Source organism: Agelaius phoeniceus, chromosome Z, assembly GCF_051311805.1.
Source record: "Agelaius phoeniceus isolate bAgePho1 chromosome Z, bAgePho1.hap1, whole genome shotgun sequence".
Lineage (NCBI taxonomy): Eukaryota > Metazoa > Chordata > Aves > Passeriformes > Icteridae > Agelaius > Agelaius phoeniceus.
The window spans coordinates 95,018,048-95,028,394 of record NC_135303.1 but is presented as its reverse complement, the minus strand read 5'-3'; positions in this window follow the sequence as shown (position 1 = coordinate 95,028,394).

Below are 10,347 nucleotides of genomic sequence, written 5' to 3'. Positions count from 1 at the left end.
CTCATTCGATCAAAATAAAAATACCACCCAGAAATAAACACAAAGCCGAAAGAGAAACGTAACCATTCACAAGATCTCCCAAATGATCCGTAACAATAAAACGTACACTACAATCAAACAAACCAAAGAAATAAAAGCCCTGGAAGACGAGAAACACAAACGCAATTAGAGAGATTTTAAAAACCCCGCTGCTATTAACGACACGACGCCACCTCGAACTCACCGAAACAAACGCTACACGCCCACGCTAATAAAAGCCACGGCGACAGAGTTAAAATCCGAGCCGCTGCTTCACGCAACGACCCGTAGAAACCATTGCACGCCTTTAAAAACAGAATAGCCCGGCAAAAAAAATATCCGACTACAGAACTCGATTCAAACCAAACCTTTATCGTCACCACCCGAAGAACCGAGAACCGTACCGGTCAGGAAGAACGCCATAGCCCTTAGCGCACACCCGCTGCGACCAGAACAAACCCGTGCGATGCATCCCTACAAAGCCACCTCCGAACCACGACACCCAAGAACTTGCGGCAGCCCAACCCCGCGCTGCCGGCACCGGACGGAGCGCGGCTCCCGGCGGCAAAGCGGCTCCTCCGGCGGCTGCTCCGGCGCGCAGGGGCGGCGCCGCCCCGGAGAGCCCCCCCACCCCCGCCCGCTCCCCCTGCCCGGGGGGCCCCGGCGGCGCCCGAGCCCCGCGCCCGGAGCGGACAGAGCGGCCGGCACCGGCCGGGCCGGCGCAGCAGCGCCCGCGCCGCCTCTGCCGCCCTTGGCCGGCCCGGCGCCAGCTGCCCTCGGCTCCGCACGGCGCCTCGCACCGGCAAAGCGGCTCCGCCGCTGCCGCGCCAAATTCCCCCGTGCGCCTCGGCACCCGCCCGGCCCGGGCCGGCAGCGCTCCCGAGCGGCAACGCTCCGGGCCGGGCCGCGGCCACAAGAAGCGCCCTCAAATGCAGCGGCACAGCCCGACTGCAGCCCTGCAAACGCCGCCAGAGCTGCGGCTTCCCGCAACTCAACCCCGAAACTGACGCCGCGGGCGGCGCTCACCTCGCTTCAACAAGGGCAAAGAAATGGCTTCTCCCCTTCAAGTTCACCCCCTGGGAGAGCAGAAAAGAAGGGGCTTTCCTCCAATGAAATCCTGCAAGCCATGTGCAAAGGGGGATTTTGACCTCCATTCAAACCCTTGCAAAGGAGGGACACCAGCGCTGTCCCCTCCATTTAAACCTTAGGATGATGAAAATGGGCTGGCTGCCTTCAAATCAAAGCCATCCGATGACAACAATACTTTGCCCATTCCCGTTCAAATGGAACGCAGGGATTCCCTGTCACCCCTGGGATACCCCTAACAGCCGGGAAAAGGCAGCTTTTCCTTCAACCGACATCCTTGGAACCGCAAGCGAAAGCGGATTCCCCCCAGTTCAAACACAGACAATATTAGGAGAGTAGCTGCTTGCCTCTCCTTCATTTCTTTTGTCTTCACAAGCTCCCTTTTTGTTCCTGGGGAAGCGGGGAGGGGGGACTGCCAAGATCCAATTGAAAAGGGAAAGGACCAAAGTCCCCGCTCCAAATCCACACGCGCTCACCCGTTCGGCTGCTGCTTCCCGGCACAAAGATTCGTCCCTCGGCACCTCCTTGAAGCGATGCTCCGCGGATCCAAGCGCGTATCCAGGTGTTCGCCCAGACGCTGCCAGAAGCTCTCGCAGTCCTTCCATGAGACAGCCCCGGGAGCCCCCCCACGAACCCCTCTACTCAGCAGCTCCATGCAAAAGGCAGCTGAGGCGAAGCCTCCCCCTAAAACAGCCTCGCCCCCCCGGCAGGAGCCGGCCCCTCATCATCCTCACAGCTCACACCTGGCGCTGCTCCGAGCCCCCCATCATCCTCACAGCTCACACCTGGCGCTGATGCCACTCTCCAACAGCGCCTCTCCCCGTCCAGCACACAGCCCGCTTCTCACAGACACAGAGCCAACAGAAATCTGCTCCGGGTGCTGGCTTTTCTTAGTCCGTCTGCTTCCACAATTCAGACACGGACGTGCGCTGATGGCACTGAGGGAAAGCTTTCCAGTGCACAAAACTGTCATTCTGGTAGCACGCTTTGAGACGCCTTCAGAAAAAGCAGAATCAGCGCCGCCTCCTAAGAGCCCTGCTGAGGAACCCCGCCCTCCTTGGGACACCCAATGCAGCAGAGCTCGAAAAACGAGGGCAAAAGTCAAGCTTGGAGTGGAAAAGGACAATATAAATACAGCAGCCTTTCAAGAAAGCCTTCACACAGTAATAGTGGGAGCCGGTCCCATTTCTTCTTTCCTTGCTCTCTGGAATGACATCAATACGAAGTAAAAAACCCACACGAAACACAAGGCAGAGCTGGGATTTGACACGTCTTCCTTTTGGCTCTCGGGATGACAAGCGCCTCTTCCGGGACTGCGACACGCTTTGGGCGCTGGCAGAGAACGGAGGCAAAAGGTGCCAGAGAGCCCTTTCTATCGCCTTCAGCCCCTGCAGCTGTTCTGAGGGTTCCAGGGCACAGCTCGCTCCGTTCCTAGATCAAAACCTCACGGCAGTATCTTCAGAACTACTACGCATCTCCAGTCGGAACCTTCTACGTTCCTGTAAACAAATGAGTGCATAGAGAGGGTTTCTCCCCAGCTGAGTTTAGAGACCAATTCCTATTCTTTAGCAATACCTAGAAAACCGAATGCCTTGCCAGGTTTTAGCATCCTACACCCACTCACCCCTCCCTGTGCATTTGGTGGCAGCTTTGGGTCCCTCTGGGGGACGGCACCCAGCGTGACCCCCGCCCCTCGCCCGCCCCCCACCTGCTCCTGCACCGCCGTGGGGCTCCCTCTCCTGGGCACCTTGGGCTGCCCCCAACGGCATCAGAGCCCCGAGTCTTCACCCCGCCTTTCCCTGACCCCCAAAGAAGGCTCCGAACGAATCCGACTGCCCCGGACAGCAGCGCAGCGCTTCCCCCAAGCCCTTCCCACACGTGCATGGCCCCAGCAAGGGATTCTGCTGCAACAAGAAAGGGGGGGCAGCCCCCAGAAGGCTTGAGGTTCCTGCCCAGCCTCGCTGTCACGGGCCAGGGGCAGCGAGAGAGGGAGCGGCACAGACGGCGGCGACGGCCCGGCACGGAGCGGGGGCCGCTCTCAGCGCGATGCCGGCAAAGCCGCAGCTCCGGCGCTGTCGGCCGCGCTGCTTGAGCGGCACGGGGGGATCCGCCGAGAGCCTCCGGCCCCGCGCGGGGACTCCCGCAAGGGCCCAGGGGCGCCGGGCTCCGGCCCTCGGGGCTTTATTCTCCGGCAGCCCGAGCCCCGCGGCTGCGGGGCAAAGAAGGAAAGGGGGCACGGGAAGAGAGGAGCGAGAGCAGGGCACGACAAAGGGCGGCGAGGGAGCTCGGGCTGTGCAGGAAAGCGGCACGGGAAGGGAAAGCCCGGGACGAGGGTACACGGAGGCTGGGCACAGGAAGGAGACAGGGGGAACAGAAGGGAGTAGCGGGCTAGGGACAGGACAGGAAGGAGCCGGCTTTGCGGGGGGAGAGGGAATGGGGGAAAGGGAGCGAGAGAAGGCGAAGACGGGGAGAAGGAAGGAGGGCTAGAGAGAGGGACAGGCGGGGAAGCCTCCCAGAGCCCCGGCTGCACCCCGAGCCCGGCCCGGCGCCTCGCCCTGCCCGGGATGCTGCGGCGCTCGGCGGAGCTCGGCTCGCTCCGGAGACGCTCGGCTCCAGTCGGCTCTTGGCGCCTCAACTCGGCTCTTGGCGCCTGCATTCGCCTCTTCGGCCGAGCTCGCCTCGCTTCGGCCCAACTCCCAGCCGCTCTGTGCCTTCGGCGCGCCTCGGCTCCGCTCGCCTCGCCTCGGCTCCCCGACGGCGGGCGGGCAAGCGCCGCCGCCTCCCGTTCAGCTCGCCCGGCTCGGGGCTCTCCCGCTGCCGCGTCCCGCGGGCGGCCCGGCCACGGCGCGGACACGACCGGGAGCGCGGGCTCGGGCAGGAGCTCATTAGGCTGGGAGCGCACTGGCGCTAAGCAGCGCGCACGAGAGCAGCAGGCTCGCTTCGCCTGAGCTCGGCTCGCTTCGCTTCAGGCAGCCTCGGAAGCCTCGCCTCGGTTCGCTCGAGGCCGTCAGGGTCGGCCGCTCTCGCCTTGCTTCGGCCGAGCTCGTGCGATTCCCCCGAAGGCGGCGGCGTTCGGTTGTGGTTTTAGAAATATCCTCCTCTATCGATTGGATCTCTCTACAGTTAGATTTATATTTCTAGAATACTTCTATTAATCCACAGAAAAACCCCATCTGTAACCAAATAAATACAAGAAAACACCTTCTTTTAAACGATATTGAAATATTTTCATACTTTGTATAATTATATTCACATTTATATTTATAGTTTCTTTTGATGCAATCTATTAATAATTATCTATAATATCTATAAAATTCTAGACATCTATTTAATATTATGTATTGCATCTACTGCTGCAACTGATTTTTTCTTCTAGTTTTAAACTTTCTGTATGTATTTATATTTCTAGACTTAGATTTCTACCTTTATATTGTTTGTATTTATAATTTTTATCATCAAAACCTTGCCTATTGACAAGTAAAAAAACCCGCTTTTTTTAATGACTTAAAAATATTTTTATATTTATAATTTTCATATTTCTATTTATAATTTGCTCTCTAGTACGTGATAACATACCTGCTCCTGCACCGCAGTGGGGCTCCCTCTCCTGGGCACCTCGGGGTGCCCCCAGTGGCATCAGAGCCCCGAGTCTGCACCCCCCCCTTTTCCTCTAGTTAGAAACTACACTGGAACTTTTTTCTGGAAACAAAGACATGACCTAAATCCTCTCCCCATGTCCCAGACAGAGAGATGTTCAGTTCTTAGTTGCCTGGGCAGCAGTTTCTTCAATAGAATGATAAACAATATGGAAACGTTTTAGCTACAAGCAAATAGGCAAATCGGAACAAGGTCCTGGTGGCCAGCCACTGCAGTTCTTCTGAAGCAATTTTTTAAACAATCAAATACTGATACCACAAAAATAAAGCAAAAAGCTGACTACTGGCTAAGGAAGAAGGAAAAATTAACTTTTGACAACAACAACAACATTCCAAGGACACAGGCTTTTTTCCAATCTCATACCTTATTATTACCTCTCTTGGGAATTCTCATCGTGGATCCCAAAAGGAATAAATCCCTCAGAGTGTCCTAAAGCACAAAGTAGCACGCTGGAGCTCCTCACACTCCCAGGAGGGCAGCACAGCGTGCACCGAGTCTGCAACAAATTCTGCTCAGTGAGGGTCTGCAAACAAAGTTTCCAGTGATGAACTGAACTCATTTTCAAGGGACGCTTTCTAAGCACAGAAGCACAACAAAGAACAAGCAGAAACAATCCTTACAAACACCTGCGAGTTTTATTTAGCATGGATGCGACTGATTGCCACCCTATGGCTTCTCCCTTGGGTTTGTCTTAGGTTCAGGAGGATGATGATGCACACTCTGCCTTCCCTGAACCCCCACAGCAGCCGAGCGCTGCCCAGCGCGTTCAGACCATCGGGAACTGGGTCACGCACACCCGGATGGGCCGGAGCTGCTCTGCTGGAGATTGGGGAGACGAGAGCAGAGAGGCGCTGGCCCAGGCGTCGTCCCAGTTCTATTGCTGTGTGCCGAGAAAGAGTTTGCTCCCAACAGCTGCAGCCACCCTCAGCTCGCTCCCGTGGTGAGTATCAATGGCACACAGAGGCAGCCTGAGGAAATAATGGGCTGGGCTCTAAGGGCTGGGACAGGCTCTGATTTTTTGTTTTGTATTTGCACGATGATCGGTACAACAGGGCTCTGATGGATGACTCGGCAGCACGCAATTAAAAACTCCTCCGTAGGATTACATGGACTTGTAGGAAAAGACAAAAGCCCATGACCCTTCTGAAATCTCCTTTGAATCCCAAGCACGTGGATTGTCACCGTACTGCAGCTTCCAGGTTTTCAAAGCAGCTTACTTCTGAAGGCCAGGAAACATTTATTCCTACAGAAACAATGGGCAGCACCCGGGCTAATCTAAGCACTCCTGTTGGATAGGGGATCTGCCAGTGTGCCAGTCCAGCTTAAAGCAGGCTTTACGCCAGTCTAACGTCCCCACTAAATTCTTCCCCTATCTCCTGACACCAAAATCTTATTTTTCCCTAAAGCTTCGCATCATTAGCAAATTCAAAGTAACATGTTTTTTTTTTACAACATTCAAAAATGTCATGCTGGACTGAACTAGAGAGTAATTTTCAAATATAAGCTTAGCAAAGTCTGAATTGACTTGTCCAGAGAGAAAACCTACAAGTGAACACCTACACCTGCCTAAAGAGACCTAACGAGCCCCTGGCAGCCACCGGCATCAAAGCGCAGTGGATGTTTCTAATCCAGGGGAAGGAGAACAATATCACCTTTTGTTCTCTCCAGTTTGTTTCCTCTGCAGTCCTAGTTGCTCCTTATGATTTTTACAGTCTCTGTATCTTCTCGGGCAGCGCTGAGTCTGACGACCGGGATACGAGAGTCCTTCCCTGCCCTACGGAGAGAACCAGGAAAAAAAGTTAAAAAAAGAACAGGGCAGTTTGAAGTTAATACCTCCGACAAGAAGCAGCACCCGACAAACAGAGCAACGGTGAACAAAGCGTGACACCTCCCTGGGGACAGAAGACTTACAAACTCTCCGGGATTTACAATTCCAGTAACCAAGCCCTTCAGCACAGCAGCCAAGTGTCCCATTAGGTGGTCCTGCACCAAAGAATGATCCAAGAGGTTCCAAAGAGTGAAATGCACGTTATTGTCCAAAGACGTAAAATCTTGCAAAATAACAAAACTACAATAGATCTAAACTACAGGGCAAGAGTACCAGTGTTAGCTTGAGGAGCTGGAACCATCCAGGTGAGCAACTGCTAACTGGATCCTCAACAGACTTTGAGGAACCCTTCAGGATACAGAAGGGTTTTCCCCAGCAATGTCACAGGCCGAGTTTTGATAGAAGTGCACTTGCCAGATGCTCAGAAACGTCACCCATCCTCCTCCGGGTGTCCTGAGAGAGCTGCGAATGGCTCTCACCTGGTTTGAGCTGGTTCTGTAAGGGCTCAGGGTGAATTTCACCAGATGCAACCAAACTGGGCAACACCCAGTGGGACAGAAGGAACCCAAAGCTTGTTTTACCCAAAGCTTGGGTAAGCAGAGCTCCAGCAAATACTGAGGAAACGGACAGAACGGGGTAACAAATAATAAACATACCCTTTTTTAACTTGCCTTTTTTTTTTTTTTTCAGATGAGCAAAACAATTAAGGAGAAGGTGGAAAACTCACCGTGACTGAACATTTCATCACCTGTAAGCTGACCATCCTTAGCATAGAGGACTCCAAATTTAAAATTCACCGATCCCTGGGAAATAAAACCAAATATTATTTGGTAAACAGTCAAACAGAAGACATAAAAATTTGTTTCCTCTAATCTTTGCATACATCCTACACATTAGAACATACATTTTATACCATCTCCTAATACATAATGATTTACCTTTAAACTTTGATAGTATAGCATAAAATCATTAACTTAAATTGGTGATCTATTATTATTTAGTTGGTGCTTCAAGTTATTTTTGCTGTCATGTTCAAAAAAACAGGACTTATTTTTACTGTAACGAGCAATTGATTTAGAAGTCATCAAAAGCCCATCCAAATACAAAGCCGTATTCACCGGACGGGTCTGTGAGCAAGAAGTAGTCAGGCTTGTACTCACCTCTTGCCCTTCAAGAACCAATAAATCCTGTCAACAAAAACAGCATCTTTAGCCCCCTCCTATTAAAGATTCTACAAGGATGATGGTTTTATTGGTGTTTAGAAGTTTGGATTTGAAATGGCCAGTTCAATGGATAAAGAGACAGTTTAAGTAGTATTAGATTATTATTATTATTATTATTATTATTAGCTACTGGAAGAAACAAACCATTGGTATCTATACTTAATTACTTCTATTTCCAGGAAATCATAAAGAAAAAGAACCAAACCAAAAAAAGTCACTTCCTACCTTTTGTATCTCAGGATGAAAAATGTCTCTTGGGCTCTTCTCCAGTTTCTCCAGACTCCTGGCACTGAAATGCAAATGAACGAGTGCTTTATAGGAGGGCAAGTGCACATTCCAACCCCGAACCCCCAACCGATGGCAGTTACAGCGCTTACAAAATGAATCCTTCCCAGAGCCTCTGGGAAATGGAACGGTTTGTGCAACTGCCATTTCTTCCCCAAAATACTAACTCCCAACACTTCCTAAACTGAGTTTGCATTTTAAAAACAGAAATTAGGGAGACTCAGGGTGGAGATCAGGTTGAAATTGATTTCCTTCTAAAGCACAGGGGCTCTGTTCCATCACCCTTCACTTTGGCTCCACACGGAATCACGGGGAGCATTTTAGGAGGGCTCAAGAACCAATTCTATTTCTCTCTTTTTTCTAGTGCTCTCTCTTCCTAAATAATTCAAGGCAAGTCAAATGAAAAAGGACAAGTTCAGCAGCAAATTCACACTTTTCCCCTTTGTCTGCTCAAGAACAGCCTTTAAAACCACTTCTTGCTGCCTTCAACGGTTAAGACTTGCAAAACGGTTTCGCAAGTTTGATAGGTTTATCATAAAAACCACAGAACGCAAGCTCTGAATGACAGGAAAAGGTACACAGGCAAATGTCTCAGCTGATGGTGGCTTATTTGCAAACACAGACCTTAACGGACATTGCACGGAGAATGTTTCAGTGGGACTCTAAGGGAAAAATATTTTCTGAGTACCCTGTAGACAAGAAAAGCTAGGATATATTACAGGACATACCCACGTGTTCTGCATATTCAAATAGGATTATCAATAAAAACATTTAAGAAGGAAGAAAACCAAGGTAATTTTACTCAGCTATATTTACTGCCGATTTAGAGGAAAAAAAAAAAAAAAAAGTGAACCAGAAACGCCTACAGTAGAACTTTAAACCAATTGCTTGGATAAAAGCAGCTCATGGAACATGAAGTAGAAAAAAAGCGAAACCAGTATCAGACCTGCCTATTTTCTTACCATTGCACAAGAAAATCCGACAAGCGGTAGAAAGTCACTGCCTAAAACCGATCCTAGGATGTAACCGAGAACAATGGAGGCATTTGCTAATCTAAACGGAAACCTTTTCCGGACCCTAGTGTCAAATCACACGTTTTGTCTCTCAGCAGCTCGAGGCTGGAGAGCATTTCCCCTGGGGGTCGGGAGGGTAGGGGCACAAGGGGCTGAGTTTGCCGATCGCACCTGTGCCATCAGAAGGATCCTGCCCGGCGCTCCTTGCGCTCGCCATTCTCCGGGCCATCGCTGTGTTTTACTGCTCAGCGATGCCGCTCCATCTGTTTGCGTGGAAGGAAGAGCCACGAGCACTGAGGCACTCAGCAGCCGTGTCATGCCAGCGATGTCGAGCGCTCTCTGCTCGCAAGGCTGAGCCCGCCGCGGAGCCGCCTCCGCAGCCGCTCGTCCGCCCCCGCCCGCAGCAGCGGCAGCGGCCCGAGGGAGACGGCTGCAGCTCGGCGGCTCCCGCGCCTCCGCCAGCCCGAGGGCAGCCGCCGCACAGTGACCGCGGCAGCGCCCGGCGCCGCTCGCCCGGGGCGGCTCCTGCAGCTCCCGGCCCGCGGCAGCAAAGCACCGCCTGGCGCTCCGCCATCGGCGGGCGGCAGCGCGCCCCGCCCGAGCTGAGCCCCCGCCACCGGGACCGCTGAGCGAGGCCGAGGCACCGGGCGGACGCCCCTTCCGCGCCGCTCGGCTCCGTGCGGGCGGCCGGACGGAGGCTTCGCCCCTCCAGCGTCGCTGCCGCGGCTCCGTCCCGCGTGGCACAGGCGCCGGGAGCTGCCCGCTCCCCCGGCGCGCGGCCGCCTCGGCCCGCCAGCCATTCATATGGCGCGTCGGCCGTTGCGTCAGACGCCGCGCTTTACGGCCGCAGGGCCTGCCGGGAGTTGGAGTCTCGGACTGACAGCCACCGCTCCGTTCTCCGCCACCGGGAGCTGCGCTCCCGCCAGGAGGTCAAACGGCTCCTTCGCTCCTGGGCGCGGAAGCACCTTAGGCAGCACCGCCCCTCCCGAATGTCCTTTCTTTTCCACTCCAACTCTTTTTTCTTTTTTTCACTCTGTTTTTCACCCCCTTTTCCACTTTCGCTCTTTCTTTTTCACTCTCACCCTTTTCCTTTTTCATTTTTTTTCTTCCTTTCTCTTCCTCCTTTTTTTTTTCTTCCTTTCCTTTTTCCTTTTCTTTCTTTCGCTCTTTCTTTCTTTCTGTCTGTCTTTCTCTATTTCTTTCTCTCTCTCTTTCTTTCTTTCTCTCTGTCTCTCTC